This window comes from Mobula birostris, chromosome 24, assembly GCF_030028105.1.
Source record: "Mobula birostris isolate sMobBir1 chromosome 24, sMobBir1.hap1, whole genome shotgun sequence".
Classification (NCBI taxonomy): domain Eukaryota; kingdom Metazoa; phylum Chordata; class Chondrichthyes; order Myliobatiformes; family Myliobatidae; genus Mobula; species Mobula birostris.
Genome location: NC_092393.1, coordinates 50,357,736 through 50,378,507, shown reverse-complemented (window position 1 = coordinate 50,378,507; position 20,772 = coordinate 50,357,736). Strand labels below are relative to the sequence as shown.

At 43.2% G+C, this 20,772-nt stretch overlaps 1 long non-coding RNA gene across 3 annotated transcripts in view; it reads right to left on the bottom strand.

Annotated features, from left to right (window-relative positions):
• The window catches only part of LOC140187289 (uncharacterized), a 34,462-nt gene extending 17,254 nt beyond the window's left edge, over positions 1-17,208 (bottom strand). For 2 of the 3 annotated variants that reach the window (XR_011883049.1, XR_011883050.1), the window contains exon 1: positions 1,098-1,246. This is a non-coding gene — a long non-coding RNA (uncharacterized lncRNA). Of the gene's footprint in view, positions 1-1,097; positions 1,247-17,146 lie in introns of those variants that run through there. The other variant, XR_011883051.1, reaches the window with a different exon arrangement.
• Positions 17,209-20,772: the final 3,564 nt, after the last annotated feature.

Here is a 20,772-nt window from a genome sequence, read left to right as displayed (position 1 = left end):
CTTCTCTTACGTCTTCTCTTCTCCCCATCTGCCTTTCACTTCCCTGGTGCCCCTCCTCCTGCCCTTTCTCCTATGGTCCCCTCTCCTCTCCAATCAGATTCCTTCTTTTCCATCACTTTACCTTTCCCACCTCCCCGCTTCTTACTTCATTTCCCCTTTCCCACCCACCTGGCTTCACCTATCAACACTCACAACACGCTGGAGGAACTCAGCAGGTTGGGCAGCATCCGTGGAAAAGATCAGTCGACGTTTCGGGCCGGAACCCTTCATCAGGACTGTAGAGGGAAGGGGCAGAGGCCCTATAAAGAAGGTGGGGGGAGGGTGGGAGGGAGAAGGCTGGTAGGTTCCAGGTGAAAAACCAGTAAGGGGAAAGATAAAGGGATGGGGGAGGGAAAGCAGGGAGGTGATGGGCAGGAAAGGTGAAGAAGGAATAGGGGAAAACACAATGGGTAGTAGAAGGAGGTGGAACCATGAGGGGGGTGATGGGCAGCTGGGGGAGGGGGCAGAGTGACATAGGGATAGAGGAAGGGAGGGGGAGGGAATTACCGGAAGTTGGAGAATTCTCTGTTCATATCAAGGGGCTGGAGACTACCTAGACGGTATATGAGGTGTTGCTCCTCCAACCTGAGTTTGGCCTCATCATGGCAATAGAGGAGGCCATGTATGGACATATCTGAATGGGAGCGGGAAGCAGAGTTGAAGTGGGTGGCTACTGGGAGATCCTGTCTGATGTGGCAGACAGAGCGGAGGTGCTCGACCTTTCACCTATCACCTTCTATCTTGTACTCCTACCCCTCACTCCCAACTTCATATTCTGACCTCTTCCCCCTTCCTTTGCAGTCCTGATGAAGGGTTTCGGCCCGAAAAGTCAACCGTTTGCTATTTTCCATAACTTCTTCCCGACCTGCCGAGTTGCTCTGGATTCCCAGCATTGTGTTTATGGTAACACATACAGTATGTACTTTGATAATAGACTTGCTTGAACTTTGAAAGACCCCATTTCTCCCCAGGGTCTCATGGACTCTTTGCTCAGCAGACCAGGTGCACTAAATAAAAACTTGGCAAAGCCAGGTTTGCTGGCTACCAGTGAACATCACCTGCTGACTCGAAGTCTGGGAGATTCCTTGCTCCTGGCAGCACAGTGAGTGGGTGACTGGTTTCACAGGAGTGCACTGGCAGCAGGATGCCAGTGGCCGAATGAAACATTTTCAAATCCACCAGCTCGGTCACCTTCTGACCTGGCGAAGGCGCGTGGCCTCTAACCAGAACTGACCACGCTGGCTTTTAAACGAGCAGCCTCGGCCTCGGTGGGTGGTAGCAAGCTATCACAAACAGGAATTACACGCACCGTGCTTACAGATTCCAGTAATTTGCACTTCTAACAGTAACAGCCGGCCTCAGCTCACTGCTCAGCAGTGTTCAGTGGCTGAAACTCGACACTTGGCAGTGCAAAAACTGGATCCACAAGACATGCCTGCGTTGCCACAATTGACCTCAATCAGCTAAGGTATTTTGGGACTACCGCTCACAGAGTGATATCCACAGCTTTAGTCTGGGAGCACATCCAGATTTAAGCTGCAAGATTCAGGATTGTTCATTGTCATTCTTCAGTGCACGAGCGTAAAGGAGAACAAAATGATTGTGACTCAAATTCAGATGCAGCTTAAAAAAATGCAGTAAGCATAAAGAACACAATAAATATGAATATAAAAGCAATCCTATAAAACACAATGTACAAGTAACTGAGTGGGGCCATACATACATAAAATTAGCTCACATACATAGCCATTGTATGTACAGCACATCAAGTAACGCTAACTGCACCATTATCTGTGCACACGTGTGTAACTAATCGAGACAAACAGAATAATCCTCGGCTGAATTTACATCTGCTGATCGCACAGTTAGGCAGCAGGAAACCAATCCAGTTTTTTTCAAATGAATTAATATTGAAGTGTTTTCTTGCAGGTTTGCTTGAGCTGTCGGTGTTCTGCAATTATGAAAACTTCAAGTGAAGGACTGTGATTTTCCTGGTTCTTCGAGCTGGTGTATACTTATGGACCGGGATTTAAACAGGTCTTCTTGGTACTGCCACTCATAGTCTATTTCAGAGCTTGGGCGATTTTCCCCTGTGGCACAGAGGCAAGGGCTGGTAGAATTACTGTTCTCGGGTTGCCAGAGAACCGGGTTGGATCCTGACATCATTTGCTGTGGAGTGTGCATGTCCTCCCTATGGCTGTGTGGGTTTCATCCAGGCGGTGGCCCTGGGCCTGTACTTGCTGGGGTTTAAAAAAAAGTGAGCAGGGATCTCATTGAAAACCATTGAATATTAAAAGCCACAGCTGGAGTGGAAAGAATGCTTCCAATATGTGGAGAGCCTCAGACCAGAGGACACAGCCTTAGAATAGGATATCCCTTTAGAAGAGAGATGAGGAGGGATTTCTTTTGCCAGAGGGTGATGAATCTGCGGAATTCATTGCCACAGACAGTAGTGGAGGCTAAATCATTGGGTTTATTTTATGGAGGGTGATCGCTTCTTGATTAATCAGGGTGTCAAAGATTACAGGGAGAAGGCAGGAGAATGGGGTTGAGAGGGATAATAAATCAGCCATGATTGAATGGTGGAACAGACCTGATGAGCCAAATGGCCTAATTCTGCTCCTATGTTTATGGGTGCATGAAGGTAAGACAACTGTTGGAGGGAGATAAATAGGAACATAAAAAAGTACCAGAGCTCGATTTGGATAAGTAAAGGAGGTGAGAGTGGGAACGAGGAGATAGAGGTAAAGCTTTGACCCCAACATGGCTCCATTGGCTCCCTTTTATTTCTCTCTCCTTACTTGTTTGTATCTATCCCCACCTGGCTCCATGTGCTCAACATATCCCTCCCCACTTGGTTCCACCTGTTGTCTGATAGCCCCTGCCTCAGCCTTTAAACTGGCCACCTCCCTCTGTTACATTCAGTCCTGATGTAGGGTCTCAACCTGAAATATTGACAATCCATGCACCTCAGTGGATGTCCTTTCAGCAGTTTGATTTTTAACACCAGATTTCAACTGCAGTATCTATTGTCTCCAGCCACTGTAGTGTTTGAGATTATAGATCACAGAAGGGAAGATTTTAAATTGCTTTTATTTCCTTCTTCACCTGTCCCCTATTTTAAATCATATATCGTCATTGTTGAGTCATGTGAACAAAAATTAATTGCCTGGAGCTTTGGTGCAATGCTCAGCAGTTGCGCTGAGAAAGGCACACATGTGTAACTCAGTAGGTGTCATTTTATGGTCATTGTTCCTTGGAATCGAATTGCTACTTGCTCAGCATAATCCTTACTTATTTGAGTTGATGCAATGTAACACATTTCACCATATACTTCAGTCCACATGTGACAAGTAAACCCCACCTTTACTAGATGATCCCTTATTGGACCATGGGTGGGACACAACTTAGAGTTCATGGGTTAAGGATGAAAGGTGGAAAGTTTTAGGGGAACATGGGGGAAATTTCTTCACTCAGAGGGCCGAGAGAGTGTTTGATTGAATGCAAGTGGTGCATGCGAGTTCGATTTTAACACTTAAAGGAAGTTTGGAAAGGTAGACGGATGGCAGGGGTATGAAGGGCTAGATGGGAGCAGGCAGCTTAAACGGCTTGACTGGATTAGGTGGGCCAAAGGGCCTGTTTCTGCGATGTACTTCTCTGTGACTCCATGACTTTGAAAACCCAGGCAGCTTCTGTGGAAATGCTAGAGAGGTGAATCCAACTATGCTATAAATCCTTCACTATCATAAAATCTCTGAAGAATTACAATCCAGTTATGTGCAGTGAAAACTGAAAACACTGGAAATAAAAAGCAGGCATAGCAGCATCGGCTGAGACAGACATACAGTGATGAAGGCCGTTCAGCCCATTGAATCTGCTGTCCCATTGTATTGTGGCTTACTTTTTGACCTCATTGTGTAGTCTTCTCCCTGAACCACTTACTGATTAAAACCTATCAATCTCTGCTTTAAGTACCTGAAACTTAACTCTGTTTCTCTTTCCACTTAAGCAGCCTAACTCTGTCGAGTGTTTCCAGCAGTTTCTGATTCTGTTATTATTTTATTTTTCTGCATTTGCAGCTTTTATTTTTGATTCTCATGTTTAAGCTGCTGCCCTCTTGTTACCTGTCTGAATGAAGTCAGTTCCGCGGAAACTACCAAACTGTTCCACTTGCTAATTGAACAAAAGATTCACGTATCGGCTTCATGTTCACCTCAGTCTGTTTCACCGCAGAGTCCTTCCTTTGTTTTTAAAACCTTGTAAATGGTTGGCTAATAATCACTATTTACTTCCTGAAATATTTGATTGTGGAACTTTCAATGGTAGCACTACTAGACAAGAAGAGGAAATGGCTTGTATTTATCTCACTTTTCATTAGAAGCCAGCGTGGGCAGTATGCAAATGAATTCCAGGCAAATAATCAATTTAGAAGTAATATTGCTTAGGGATTCCAGAGAATGATGCTGGAAGTACATTCATACATTAGTCGCATGTCTCGGCTTAACCGTTTACAATCTGAAATATCTCAGTCTGAGGTAATTTTTCTTCCCCCAGGATATTAAACTTTTTAACACCCTGATGCTACCCAGCGCACATGTACACCCTCTCTGAATGTCCTGTCACCCTCCCCTCATCTCCCTAACTCACACATTCTCAATCTGCATTGGACACTTTTCATCTTTTATTGCTGCTGTTTCACACATTTATACGACTGCTTGTTTTATTATAATAGTGCTAATAACATTATACTGTCTTACATAAACATGCGCCTTGCACTTTACGTCACCCTAACACAGTAGTGTCAAGAAAAAAACCTCTCCCTCAATGTCACAAAAACAAAGGAGCTGGTTGTGGACCACAGGAGGAATGGAGACAGGCTAGCTCCTACTGACATCAATGGATCTGGGGTTGAGAGGGTGAACAGCTTTAAATTCCTCGGCATAAACATCACCAAGGATCTCACGTGGTCTGTGCTGTGAAAAAGGCACAACAGTGCCTCTTTCACCTCAGACGGTTGAAGTAATTTGGTATGGGCCCCCAGATCCTAAGAACTTTCTATAGGGGCACAATTGAGAGCATCCTGACTGGCTGTATCACTGCCTGGCATGGGAACTGTACTCCCCTCAATCGCAGGACTCTGCAGAGAGTTGTGCAGACAGCCCAGCACATCTGTAGATGTGAACTCTCCACTATTCAGGACATTTACAAAGACAGGTGTGTAAAAAGGGCCCAAAAGACCACTGGGGACCCGAGTCACCCCAGCCACAAACTGTTCAAGCTGCAACCATCTGGGAAACAGTACCACAGCATAAAAGCCAGGACCAACAGACTCCAGGACAGCTTCTTCCACCAGGCCATCAGACTGCTTGTCACACAACTGTATTTCAATTTTATATTGACTGTCCTGTTGTACATACTATTTATTATAAATTGCACCTTGCCCATTTAGACGGAGATGTAACGTAAAGATTTTTACTCCTCATGTATATGAAGGATGTAAGTAATAAAGTCAATTCATTCATTCAGTCTATCAATCTTCAGGCCATGCCACTTAGGAACTTGTGCTAATATTACTTTGTGACTGTGTATATCCTGGATCATAAGCATATGTACTGTGTGTGGCTACATGTACTGTGTTTTGCACTTTAATCACAGAGGAATGATGTTTTGTTTTGACATATAGATGTATACAGTTGAATGACAATAAAATTGAACTTGAATTTGAAGATTTGATATGTGCATGGAAAATATTTCCCTAGTTATTGATTAAGGACTAGAAATATTAATCAGTTGGAGATCATGGAGTCTTTGTACAGCCAGCTAAAGTGTGGTCAGCTCTTTGAAAGAGCGTTGCAATTTGTCCCTTCATTTATTCCTCCTCGTGAGTCCCAGTGGTTCGTAAATGCAGATTTCAGTCAGCTCATGGGTCTGGGAATCTCAGTAGCACAGAGAGTATGAGACGGTGGCCTGGATTTTTTGGTGAGTGTCAAAGCGAGGGCACACGCCTCTGCCACTAAAGAAAGAGAGCTGCCCACAGAAGTTCAGAAATACTTTGTACTTCTCTTTCACAATGTTAACTTCTGGCTGACAACGAGCGCCAGTGATCCCACCCAGCTGACAGTGATGACATTGACAAACGGTGGAATACAAGTAACAAACACAATTACTAGCTTGCAGGATTAAAAATGTAATGAATATCACAATTGCAAAGTAAACACTGGAACATACACCTAATTTAAGATTCAAACAGGAGAGTCCAAGATATTTAATGAGCATTAAAATATTATAACTATTATTTCTTAAGTTCTTTATATTCTGAAGTATTAACCAATGGTACACAAGCTTTTTAGAGAAACTGTTTGCTTAGCAGCAAATCTCAAGACATATATCAGTGATAGTAACCCTGATTCTGATACTCTTGTGTTATATTAAAAGCTTTTTAGCACTACATCCAGATATTCACAGCACTTCAAATGAAATGAAAGTGGATATAGATGCACAAAATGCTGGAGAAACTCAGCAGGTCAGGCAGCATGTATGGAGAGGAATAAATAGTTGAAATTTCAAGCTGGACCTTTCAGGACTGGAAAGGAAGGGGGAAGAAGGATGGAGGAGGGAGGGGAAGAAGTACAAACTGGCAGGTGATGGGTGAAACCAAGTGAGGCAGAAGGTGGGTGGGGGCCAGTATGAGGTGAGAAGCTGGGAGGTGACAGATGGAAGAGGTAAAGGACTGAAGATACGAGAGGACTGTGAACCGTGGGAGGAAGGGAAGGAAGAGAAGCAGTATCTCAGAAACTGCTGATCTCATGGGAGTTTCACAGTCTCTAGAGTTTACAGAGAATGGTGCCAAAAAAAAACATCTAGTGAGCAGCAGTTCTGTGGATGAAGATGCCCTGTTAGTGAGAGAGGTCAAAGTAGAATGGCCAGACTGGTTCAAACTCACAGAAAGGTGACAGAAACAGATAACCACGCATGACAACGGTGATGTGCAGGAGAGCATTGCTGAACGCACAACATGTTGAACCTTGTAGTAGGTAGGCTACAGCAGCAAAAGACCGAGAAAGTACACTCCTTGCCTCTTTGCTGGGTACAGGAAGTATTGGGTAAGCTAGCCGCTGAGTCACCAATACTCACCTTCAAATCTCTCATTCTTGGAGTGCAGCCCACAGTGTAAAAAAAAAGATAAACATCTTCTCTCGTTAATCTCACATTTCGTTACTTGAAAACTCTGCACTCTTGAAAGTCGTGGCAATGTGAACTTTGCTATTCAGAGTGCACGAGGCTTTTGAAGACCTTACCCTGGGATGGTAAAGGGTGCTCCAGAGCTTTTTACAATGGCCTCAAAAGGAACCAGAATCATGTTGAACAACCTTGACTATTCTACCATGATATTCTCACACAATCTAATCACATTGGTGCAAGCTATACAGAGAAATAGCATCAAGTGGGTTAGAGAACAGAAACCAGAGCAAAGACACAGAGTGACTTTTCCCGGCAGTAGCTACAAGGTTAGACAAAATATTGTAAGCTGTTGATTCTGGTAAAGCTCTTGGAAGTGATTATATTTCATGGGTATCATTTGTAAAACAAAATATTTTGTGAAACTTAATGGAATCACTTGTACAAATAGAAAAGTACAAAAATAGAATTGTAATTTTAAATGTGTTTTTCTGTACACCAAGGTGACTCCAAACCTGCCACTACTTCTAAAGTTTAGTCACTGCTCTAACATCAGAACTTCAGCAATTAATTTGCACATAATAATGTTCCTCATACTACCAACTGTGGCATGATGGCTAGTGCAACACTTTTCCAGCTTGGGGCGTTTTGGAGTTCGGAGTTCAATTCCGGGGTCGTACTGTAAAGGGTCTCCACATGGAATGCTTGGGTCTTCCCCAGGTGCTCCGGCTTCCCCCTACAGTCTAACGACATACAGGGTAGGTTAATTGGTCAATGTAACTTGTCCCATGATTAGCTTAGGGTTATTCAGGTTTGCTGGGGGTGCTTGAGACTGCGTGGCCCGAATAGCCAGAAGAGCCCACTCTGCACGGTATCGCTAGCATAAACTTGAAAAAAAAATTAAAATAAAAACTATTTGTAAATGCCCAGGCCATCTATGTTATTTTTTATTTAGGGATACAGCACAGTAACAGGCCCTTACCACTACTGAGCCCAAGCACACCCATGTATAATTAACCTACCAACCCATACTTCTTTGGAATTTGGGAGAAAACCAGAGCACCCAGAGAAACCAAGGCAGTCACGGGGAGAAGGTACTGACTTGTTGCAGAGAGCGGTGGGAAAGAGACTGCAGTTTTACTGAAAGTGAGCTGAGAAGCTTGGCTAAGATACTAACAAAAAGTTACCATTCTTTAGAGTAGCGCGCTGGGATCTTTTGTGTCATCTGAAAGAAGACATTTTTGAGACGGTTCAACGCAGTTTACATACTGGAGTATCAACATAAATCATCTCCTCAAGACCTTGAAGATCTCTTTAACCCCTAGTCTTCTGTTCAGCTACAAAAGGTTAATTCCTGTGTTTAAAGGATAGGTTTTAAACAAAAACAATATCCAGTATTTTGTGGGTGTTACTCCTTAATGTATCTGTTTTCTCAGGTGCTCCATTCTTTCTGCACAAAATGTCTCCAGGAAAACGGCCAATTTATTCTGTCATGTTTTTTCTGTGTAACTGAATGGAAATTTTGTTGAAAAATTCCAAAGGTTAAACAGCATAATCCAGTTAAAAAAAAATCTGGGTCCTCTGTACATGAGACTTCCAGCTGCACAGAAACAGATCTTATCTGGAGGTGGATGGGGCCTCCATCTGTAAAGTACCTTTAGGCATAGAGTGGGTTTTCCCTGCATCTGCGTGTTTTAACTCTGATTCAACTAGTTAGCAGAGTTATGTGGTGTAATGTTGTCATAACATTCAGTCTGAAGTTTAAAGTTTTGGTAGATAAATGTTTTTTTTAACTCTGATTCAACTAGTTAGCGGAGTTACGTGGTGTAATGTCATAACATTCAGTCTGAAGTTTAAAGTTTTGGTAGATAAATGGTTTTTTTAACTCTGATTCAACTAGTTAGCGGAGTTACATGGTGTAATGTTGTCATAACATTCAGTCTGAAGTTTAAAGTTTTGGTAGATAAATGGTTTTTAGTAGTGTGACTAGTAAATAAACTATTTTAAATAAGTACTGAGGCTAATATATTCACATCCTTGAATACATTACACAAAGGCCTTATTTAAAAGGACTTATGTGTATCATTTCCATGGAGTTAGGCCATTCGGCCCATCGAGTCTGCTCCACCATTCAATTGCGGCTGATCCCTTTTATCCCCCTCCTCAGCCCCACTCCCCAGCCTTCTCCCATAACCCATGGCCAGTGAAGAACATTTCAATTTCCACTTTAAATACACCCAATGACCTGGCCTCCAAAGCTGTCTGTGGTAACAAATTCCACAAATTTACCATCCTCTGGTTAAAGAAATTTCTCCACATCTCTGTTTTAAACGGACACCCCTCTATCCTAAGGCTGTGCCCTCTTGACCTAGACTCTCCCACCATGGGAAAAGTCCTTTCCACATTGACTCTGTCTAGGCCTTTCAACATTCGAAAGGTTTCAATGAGATCACCCCTCATCCTTTTAAATTCCAATGAGTACAGGCCCAGAGTCAACAACCATTCCTCATATGATAATCCTTTCATTCCCAGAATGATCCTTGTGAATCTCCTTTGAACCCTCTCCAACGCCAGCACATCTTTTCTGAGATCAGGAGTCCAAAACTGTTCACAATACTAAAGGTGAGGCCTCAATAGTGCTATATAAAGCCTCAGCATCACATCCCTGTTCTTATTTTGGAGACCTCTTGAAATGAATGCTAACTTTGCATTTGCCTACCTCACCACTAACTCAACCTGCAAGTTAACCTTTGGAACCATGCCAGAGTCCAATGATTCTTGAAAGGTCATTTAGTAATGTCTTCACCATCTCTACCATTACCTCTTTCAGAACCCTAGGGTGCAGTTCATTTGGCCCGAGTGACCTATGTACCCTTAGGTCTTTCAGCTTTTTGAGCACCTTCTCCCTTGTAATAGTAACTGTGCTCACTTCTCTTCCCTTACACCCTTCAACACCTGGCACACTGCTGGTGCTTTCCACAGTGAGGTCTGATGAAAAATACTCATTTAGTTCATCTGCCATCTCCTTGTCCCCTGTTATTATTCCTCCAACCGTATTTTCTAGAGGCCCTATATCCACTCTCACCTCCTTTTTTATTTTTTATATACTGTACTTTTTCTTGATATTGTTTGCTAGCTTGCTTTCATATTTCATCTTTTCTTTCTGAATGATTCTTTTAGTTGCTCTCTGTAGGTTTTCAAAGGCTTCCCAATCCCTTGTCTTCCTGCTAATTTTTGCTTTACTGTACACCCTCTCTTTTGCTTTTACATTAGCCTTCACTTCCCTTGTTAGTCACGGTTGTACGATTTTGCCATTTGAATATGTCTTTGTTTTTGGAATACATCTATACTGCACCTTCCTCATTTTTCCCAGAAACTCAAGCCACTTCTGCTCTACTCTCATCCCTGCCAGCACCTCTTTCAAATTTACTTTGGCCAACTCCTCTCTCATACCACTGTAATTCCCTTTACTCCACTGAAATACTGCTATGTCAGACTTTACTTTCTCCCTATCAAGTTTCAAGTTGAACTCAGTCATATTATGATCACTGTCTCCTAAGGGTTCCCTTACCTTAAGCTCCCTAATTGCCTCCAATTCATCTGATAACACCCGATCCAGTATTGCTGATCCCCTTATAGCTTCACCAACAAGCTGCTCTAAAAAGCTATCTCATAGGCATCCAACAAGTTCACTCTCTTGAGATCCATTACCAACCTGATATTTTCAATCAACCCACATGTTAGAATCTCCCATGACTATGATAACATAGCCCTTTTGATACACTTGTTCTACTTCCTGTTGTAATCTGTAGTCCACATCCCAGCTACTGTTTGGAGGCCTATATATAACTGCCGTCAGGGTCCTTTTACCCTTCCAGTTTCTTAACTCAATCCATAAGGATTCAAAATCTTCAGATCGTATGTCACATCTTTCTAATGAATTGATGCCAGCAGAGCCATGCCATCCCCTTTGCCTACCTTCCTATCCCTCCAATACAATGTCTAACCTTGGGCATTCAGCTCCCAACTACAACCATCCTTCAGCCACAATTCCGTAATGGCCACAACATAACACAATCTATAAAAGAGCAACAAGATCATCCACCTTTTTTCTTATACTCCATGCATTAAGATATAACACCTTGAGTTGTTACCCTTTTTGATCCTGCATCCCTAATGCACTGATACTCACTCTGCTGGCTGCAATTTGGACCTATCTTCTGCCTGCCTATCCTGACAGTCAGACTGTACACTATCTTTGCTTCTTTTTCCCATCTGCCCTATCCTGAGTCCCTTCGCTCCGGTTCCCATACCCATGCGAAATTAGGTGAAACCCTTCCCAAGAGCTGTAACAAACCTGCCCACGAAAATATTGGTCCCCCTCGGGTTCAGGTGCAACCTGTCCCTTTTGAACAGGTCATACCTCCCCCAGAAGAGATCCCAATGATCCAAGAACCTGAAGCCCTGCCCCCTGCACCAGCTTCTCAGCCACACATTTATCTGCCAGATCATCCTGTTTCTACCCTCACTGGCCTGTGGCACAGGCAGTCATGTAGAAATTACTACTGTGGAGGTCCTGCTTCTCAGCTTTCTACCTAGCTCTCTAAATTCTCTCTTCAGGACCTCATTGCTTTTCCTTCCCATGTCATTGGTACCAATATGCACCAGACATCTGGCAGCTCTCCAAAATACTGTAGATGCAATCCAAGGTGTCCCTGACCCTGACATCTGGGAGACAACATACCATCCAGGGGCCTTGTTCACATCCACAGAATCTCCTGTTTGTTCCTCTGACTACTGCTCCTTTCTTCTCCCTCTTTCCCCTCTGCACCACTGACCCATGCTCAGTGACCGTAACCTGGTCTCTGTGGTGTTCCCCAGGACGGCATCCCCTACAACGGTATCCAAAGCAGTATACTCACTATTTAGGGGAATGGCCACAGGTGTACTCTGCACTAACTGCCTATTCACCTTTCCACTTCTTCTCCTGAAAGTCTCTCAACTACCTGCCTCCTGCAACTTAGGGATGGCCATTTCCCTGGAGCTTCAATCAATGATCTCCTCTCTCTCCCATACAAGCCAAAAGTCATCCGGCTGCTGCTCCAGATCCCTAACACGGTCTTCGAGGAGCTGAAGCTGGATGCATCTCACGCAGATGTAGTTCCCTGGGAGATCCAGGACTCCAACACCTGAATGAAGAACACACAATGGCCATTTAAACATTTAAACTACACTAAGCACCCCTGACACAGTAAGAAAAAAGGAAAACTTAACAGAAACTTACTCAGACAACTTACCCAGAGCCAAAGCCTCTTCTGAGCCAAAGCCACCTTTGAGTCAAAGCCTGACACTCCCACTCTCACCACTGGCCCACTCCCAACAAGGCCGCTCCCACAATGGTCACTCTGCTTGTCTCTTCTGTATTTTTATTTACTCCTCTCTGCACTGTTCCTGCCACTGATTCAAGGTATCCATATTAGATGCTTGATTATGTTTTTTTTTGCATTCGGGATCACTGTCACTATTGGCTGTTGTTATCTTCTCCCCATCAGGTAATCTCCACAAGTGGTCATCCCAATCATCTCACTAACTGAACCAGCAATCTCCAACTAATCATTTCCCTCACCAATTCCATCTCTCCCACTTGCCCTAATAAGTGATCTCCTCCCCTTCTCACTTCATAGAGTCAAAGAGCACTACAGTACAGAAACATGCCCTTCATCCTGTCTTGCCCACGCAAAACTATTATTCTGCCTACTTCCATCATCTTGTATCTGGACCATTGTCCTCCATGACCCTCCCATCAATGTACTTCTCTGAAATGTTGAAATCGCATCCACATCCCCCATTTCTGCCGGCAGCTCATTCCACACTCTCTCGGAGTGAAGAAGTCCCCCTCATGTTCTCCTTAAACATTTCACCTTTCACCCTTAACCTATAACCTCTAGTTCTAGTCTCACCTAACCTCAGTGGAAACAGCCTCTTGCATTTACCCTATCTATAGAAACCATAGAAACTACAGCACAGAAACAGGCCTTTTGGCCCTTCTTGGCTGTGCCAAACCATTTTCTGCCTAGTCCCACTGACCTGCACACGGACCATATCCCTCCATACACCTCCCATCCATGTATCTGTCCAATTTATTCTTAAATGTTAAAAAAGAACCCACATTTACCACCTCGTCTGGCAGCTCATTCCATACTCCCACCACTCTCTGTGTGAAGAAGCCCCCCCTAATGTTCCCTTTAAACTTTTCCCCCCTCACCCTTAACCCATGTCCTCTGGTTTTTTTCTCCCCTTGCCTCAGTGGAAAAAGCCTGCTTGTGTTCAATCTATCTATACCCATCATAATTTTACATACCTCTATCAAATCACCCCTCATTCTTCTACGCTCCAGGGAATAAAGTCCTAGCCTATTCAACCTTTCTCTGTAACTGAGTTTCTCAAGTCCCGGCAACATCCTTGTAAACCTTCTCTGCACTCTTTCAACCTTATTTATATCCTTCCTGTAATTTGGTGACCAAAACTGAACACAATACTCCAGATTCGGCCTCACCAATGCCTTATACAACCTCATCATAACATTCCAGCTCTTATACTCAATACTTTGATTAATAAAGGCCAATGTACCAAAAGCTCTCTTTACCACCCTATCTACCTATGACGCCACTTTTAGGGAATTTTGTATCTGTATTCCCAGATCCCTCTGTTCCACTGCACTCCTCAGTGCCTTACCATTAACCCCGTATGTTCTACCTTGGTTTGTCCTTCCAACGTGCAATACCTCACACTTGTATTAACTCCATCTGCCATTTTTCAGCCCATTTCTCCAGCTGGTCCAAGTCCCTCTGCAGGCTCTGAAAACTTTCCTCACTGCCTACTACACCTCCAATCTTTGTATCATCAGCAAATTTGCTGATCCAATTTACCACATTATCATCCAGATATAGATGACAAATAACAATGGACCCAGCACTGATCCCTGTGGCACACCACTAGTCACAGGCCTCCACTCGGAGAAGCAATTCTCTACTACCACTCTTTGGCTTCTTCCATTGAGCCAATGTCTAATCCAATTTACCACCTCCCCATGTATACCCAGTGACTGAATTTTCCTAACTAACCTCCCATGACGGACCTTGTCAAAGGCCTTACTGAAGTCCATGTAGACAATATCCACTGCCTTCCCTTCATCCACTTTCCTGGTAACCTCCTCGAAAAACTCCAATAGATTGGTCAAACATGACCTACCACGCACAAAGCCATGTTGACTCTCCCTAAAAAGTCCCTGTCTATCCAAATGCTTGTAGATTCTGTCTCTTAGTACTCCCTCCAATAACTTACCTACTACCGACGTTAAACTTACTGGCCTATAATTTCCCGGATTACTTTTCGATCCTTTTTTAAACAACGGATCAACATGAGCCACTCTCCAATCCTCCGGCACCTCACCTGTAGACAGCGACATTTTAAATATTTCTGCCAGGGCCCCCGCAATTTCAACACTAGTCTCCTTCAAGGTCTGAGGGAACACCCTGTCAGTTCCCGGGGATTTATCCACTTTAATTTTCCTCAAGACAGTAAGGACCTCCTCCTTTTCGATCTGTACAGTTTCCATGATCTCACTACTTGTTTCCCTTAATTCCATAGACTTCAGCCAGTTTCCTTAGTAAATACAGATGCAAAAAACCTATTTAAGATCTCCCTCATTTCCTTTGGTTCCGCACATAGCTGACCACTCTGATCTTCAAGAGGACCAATTTTATCCCTTACAATCCTTTTGCTCTTAATATACCTGTAAAAACTCTTTGGATTATCCTTCACATTGACTGCCAAGGCAACCTCATGTCTTCTTTTAGCCCTCCTGATTTCTTTCTTAAGTATTTTCTTGCACTTCTTATACTCCTCAAGCACCTTATTTACTCCCTGCTTCCTGTACATGTCATACAACTCCCTCTTCTTCTTTATCAGAGTTGCAATAGCCCTTGAGAACCAAGGTTCCTTATTCCTATTCACCTTGCCTTTAATCCTGACAGGAACATACAAATTCTGCACTCTCAAAATTTCTCCTTTGAAGGCTTCCCACCTACCGATTACATCCTTGCCAGAGAACATCCTGTCCCAATCCACGCTTTTTAGATCCTTTCTCATTTCTTCAAATTTGGCCTTCTTCCAGTTAAGAACCTCAACCCTAGGACCAGATCTATCCTTGTCCATGATCAAGTTGAAATTAATGGTGTTATGGTCACTGGAACCAAAGTGCTCCCCTACACAGACTTCCGTCATTTGTCCTAACTCATTTCCTAACGGGAGATCTAATATTGCATCCCCTCTAGTTGGTCCCTCTATATATTGATTTAGAAAACTTTCCTGAACACATTTTACAAACTATAAACCATCTAGACCCCTAACAGTGTGGGAGTCCCAATCAATATATGGAAAATTAAAATCCCCTACTACCACAACTTTATGTTTCCTGCAGTTGTCTGCTATCTCTCTGCAGATTTGCTGTTCCAATTCTCGTTGACTATTGGGTGGTCTGTAATACAATCCCACTAATGTGGCCATACCTTTCCTGTTTCTCAGCTCCACCCATAAGGACTCAGTAGACAAGCCCTCTAATCTGTCCTGCCTGAGCACTGCTGTAATATTTTCCCTAACAAGCAATGCTACTCCCCCACCTTTCATTCCTCTGCCTCGATCACATCTGAAACATCAGAACCCTGGAATATTAAGCTGCCAGTCCTGCCCCTCCTGTAGCCAAGTTTCACTAATTGCTACAACGTCATAATTCCACGTGTCAATCCACGCCCTCAACTCATCCGCCTTCCCCGCAATACTCCTAGCATTGAAATATATACACCTCAGAAGATTTTTACCACCACTCACAACCTTTCTATTAGCGGATTTGCTTGAACCTTTAACATCATTTATTTTCACCCCAGCCACACTGTCAGCTCTGGCACTCTGGTTCCCATCCCCCTGCAAATCTAGTTTAAAGCCGCCCCAATAGCACTAACAAACCTCCCTGAAAGGATATTGGTCCCCCTGTAGTTCAAGTGTAACCCTTCTCTCTTGTACAGGTCCCAATTATCCTGAAATCTGAAACCCTGCCCCCTGCACCAGTTCCTCAGCCACTTGTTCATCCTCCAGAGCACTCTATTCCTACCCTCACTGGCACGTAGCACAGGTAGCAATCTTATGATTACCACCCTCGAGGTCCTGCTTTTCAACTTCCTATCAAGCTCTCTATGCTCACTCTCCAGGACCTCCTCACTCTTCCTTGCTATGTCATTGGTACCGATGTGTACCACGACATCTGGCTGATCACCATCCCACTTCAGAATGTCATGCAATCGATCAGAGACATCCTTGACCCTGGCACCCAGGAGGCAACAAACCATCCTGGATTCTCTGTCACGACCACAGAACCTCCTGTCTGCACCTCTAACTATCGAGTCCCCTATCATTACCGCTCTCCTCTTTTTCCACCCTCCCTTCTGCACTGCAGAGCCAGAGATCCGGCTACTGCAGCTTGTCCCAGGTAAGCCAACCCCCCCAACAGTATTCAATGCGGTATACTTGTTGTTGAGGGGAATGGCCACAGGGGAACCCTGCTCTGCCTGCCCTTTCCTCTTCCCTCGCCTGACAGTGACCCAATTTCCTGTCTTCTGCTCCTTTGGCGTAACTACCTCCCTGTAGCTACTATCTATAATCTCCTCATTCTCCCGAATGATCCACAGGTCATCCAGCTCCTGCTCCAGTCCTAACGTGGTTTGTTAGGAGCTGCAGCTGGATGCACTTCTTGCAGGTGTCGTTGTCAGGGACACTGGAGGGCTCCCTGACTTCCCACATCCTGCAAGAGGAGCATTCCAACATCCTGCGTGGCATTCTCTGTACTCTAAACAATCTGGACAAAAAAACTTACCGGAACCTATCCTGGCCTCTCCCTGTTCTTGTTAAAGCCTGTTGAGCCAAAACCGTCCCATTCTGACTCAGTCCACTCCGACGATGACCGCTGTATATGGTGGTCTGCTTTTAAACCTTGGCATGCTACGTCACGCGCCTGCGCAGTGCAGACCCTTCTCCCCGAGCAGTGTTTAAAAAAAAGCGACTTTTTCTACCCGATTTCTTCCACTCCCTTCTTCAGCTGCTTGGCTCGACTGAAACCCCTCATAATTTCTCCTAAGCATTTGTCCTTAGCATGCTTCTCCTAAGCATTACCTCACCACACTGTGGTAGTCACACAAAAAAATAGTGAAGCATTCCTCATAGAAATACCTTATACATTTTGCCAGGCATATTGCAATTTCTAGGCCATTATGATCTGAGGGAGTTTACTGGCAATAAATGCATCACATTTCCATGTAATAATCTTTCAATATTAACCAACAGTTTTCCTTTTGGAATATTAGATACAAAATTCTACTTCCCCCTAATGACTGAAAGGAAATAAGCCCTGAAATATCCTGTAATATCTCTGATTCCTATAACAGGAAGAAGGGATGTAGAAAGACTAGAATTCTGGTTTACAAGGTTAACTGTCAGTTTGATAAGTCCAAAAATGAAATAATTTTACAACTTATAATGACGCCATGGTGATTAATATCAAGTTGTGAAATAGTTCCTGAGGTACTTGGCATTAGAACTTTTGTCTTTTATTATTTAAAGACAATGGTAAATCCTGGATGATTGAAATCCTGGATCTTGATGATTCAAGAGGAGGGGAGGTTCACAAGAGTGATCCCAGGAATGAAAAGATTAACATATGAGGAGTACTTGATGGCTCTGAGCCTGTTCTTGCTGAAGTTTAGAAGAATGAGGAAGGATCTCATTCAAACCTATCAAATATTGAAATGTCTTTTTAGAGTGAGATGCGGAGAAGATGTTTCCCATAGTGGGCAAGTCTAAGACCAGAGGGCACGGCCTCAGAATAGTGGAACGTTTCTTTAGAACAGAGATGAGGTGGAATTTCTTTAGCCTGAGGGTGGTGAATCTGTGGAATTCATTGCCACAGACAGCTGTGGCGGCCATGTCATTGGGTATATTTAAGGCCAATTGATAGGTTCTTGATTAGTCAGGGTATCAAAGGTTATGAGGAGAAGGCAGGAGAAAGGAATTGAGAGGATGGCAGAGCAGACTCAATGGGCCGAATGGCCTAACTCTGCTATAAGGTCTTAAGGTTTTATAGTCTTACAGACATTTGTGAAAACTAATGATGTTCCCATCAGGGATTTAATTAGACCTTATAGTGAAAGGTGCACTTTTAAAAATATTGAATTTGAATGTATGACAATGGGAAGGAGATGTTTTACATGTTCCCACTCTATTTCACAATCAGGTTTATCTGGTAATGCAAGTTCAGTCAGCTATCTGCAATGTCATCATGAGGTTACAAGGAAGGGTGACAAAAGTGTTTACAGTAAATAGCCCAGGATGTCATATTTGACTCAATAATTTTGCACTTTATGCCGTTACCTGTGGTGTGGAACACCAACGGTAGGGATGAATTGTCCCAAATTTCCACTCAGCTTAACTTTTGAAGCAATTTTTGAAAGGATTGCTACAATTTCGGGACTGTGCCACTGAGGTCCAAGCAGTAACAACAGCATTGGCCGTTGGAGGAGGGTGACATGCTTTTTCTTTGCCAGTGAACATTTCTCCACTTTTCTAAGGCGGGGAAATGTAGTAGCAAGGCCCCCTAAACTATAATGAAACAAAAGACTATTTAATTAGCTTAATTAGTTTAATGTCATTTCCAGTATGCAAGTGTAAAGGGGAACAAAATAATTGTTACTCCAGATCTGATACAGCACAAAGAGCACAATAATAAAAAAACACAATAAATATAAAAGCAAAATATAGCTAAAATACATAGCTTAATATACGTCCATAAAGTGACGTTAGGCACAGGAGTGTCTATACATAACGTAAGGTGACTTTGAAAGGAAATGATAAAGTAATGGTGATGGGTGTTTTGGTTGTGGAGGGGTGGGTTAGTGGGTGGAGTTGCTGATCAGCCTTACTGCTTGGGGAAAGTAACTGTTTTTGAGTCTGGTGGTTCTGGTGTGGATGCTACATGGCCTCCTCTCTGTTGGCAGTGGGACAAATATAGCACTGGAAGGATAATTCTGATCGTCTTCACACAGACTTGTACATTCTGACACATAAAGACGGTGGACTATTGCTGAGAAGCCCTCAAGTTCAGCCCAGGAGATCAGTGGATTAGAGCAACAGGGGGCCAGAACAGCACGCTTGAATTTGAAATAGTTGTGTCTCCCTGCAGCAGCAACATGCAAAGTAACGTGATCCTGGTCGGTAAGGAATTCAGGAAATATGAGGAGACCCCTCCCCCTATACACCTCTTCACCTGACTCCACATCTCAATAAGAGCAAGCACGCGTCCAGCAAAAATATGCTCATGGACTGGCACTTTCAGGCTTGGAAAACTGAGATATAACTCGGGAGAAAAAGGTCTGTTAGGCACAGTTTTCTTGAAGAACTGGCACAATCACGGTGGACTGAATGGCCTTGTGTATAACACTGCATTCATTCCATAGCAACTTTGAATGGGAAGAATTAGATTCTGAGAGGGCATGATTGATGTAATAACAACCTATGTGACTCATCACTAAATGCTATTTCACAACCAGATTCTGGGAAGTTCGAGGCTTCTATGGATCACAACCAGTTCTCATCTATTGTCAGTTTTCTCATACATGACTTCCACACAATCTACAAACTTTACAGCTCACTACAGACAATGAATACTTCCTTTTAGGAAACACAATCAATTCTTGTTAAAATTGTTGCTGTTCTCAAAATTCATGTAGCTATTTGACTATTGAAGTGAAACATTGAAATGAAATACCACAGCTTTGTCATTTCACTTTTATTATCATAATTCAGTCTGGTAACTTGACAGCAAAAGTACACTGTACAACTCCAAAAGGGACTTTACAACTCATGTTTTCAGTATAATTTATTTATCTATCCAGTTTGCTTGTCTGTATATTTGTTTATTTATATATGCATAATTTGTCTTTTGTACATTGGTTGCTTGTTAGTCTTTGTTTGTGTGCAATTTTTCATTGGCTATTGCATTTCTTTGTTTTCCAGTGAATGCCTGCAAGAAAATGAATCTCAAGGTAGTATATATGGTGAGATATACAGTACGTGCTTAGATAATAAATTTACATGATTTAAAGGAAGGTTAAACCAGGAGTTCCCAACCTGGACCCCTCGGTTAATGGTAAGGGTCCATGGCATTAAAAAGGTTGGAAACTCCTGGATTAAACAAATATTTATGTTATGTCTTGCACAGATTTATTTCTGATCTCAGTTACAGGAGAACTTTGCAAAATATACACATTCAAGCATATACCCAAAGCCTCCTTCAAAAAGATGCAGCATTCCCGGTGGCTCTTGAAAATCCTTGGCCCATGGCCACTTGGTGTAGAGAAAGAGTATTCAGGAAGATACTTTGGGAGTATGGAGAGCACATGGAAACTGACCATGGAAGAAACCAACCACCTTACCAGCTAATGAACTACC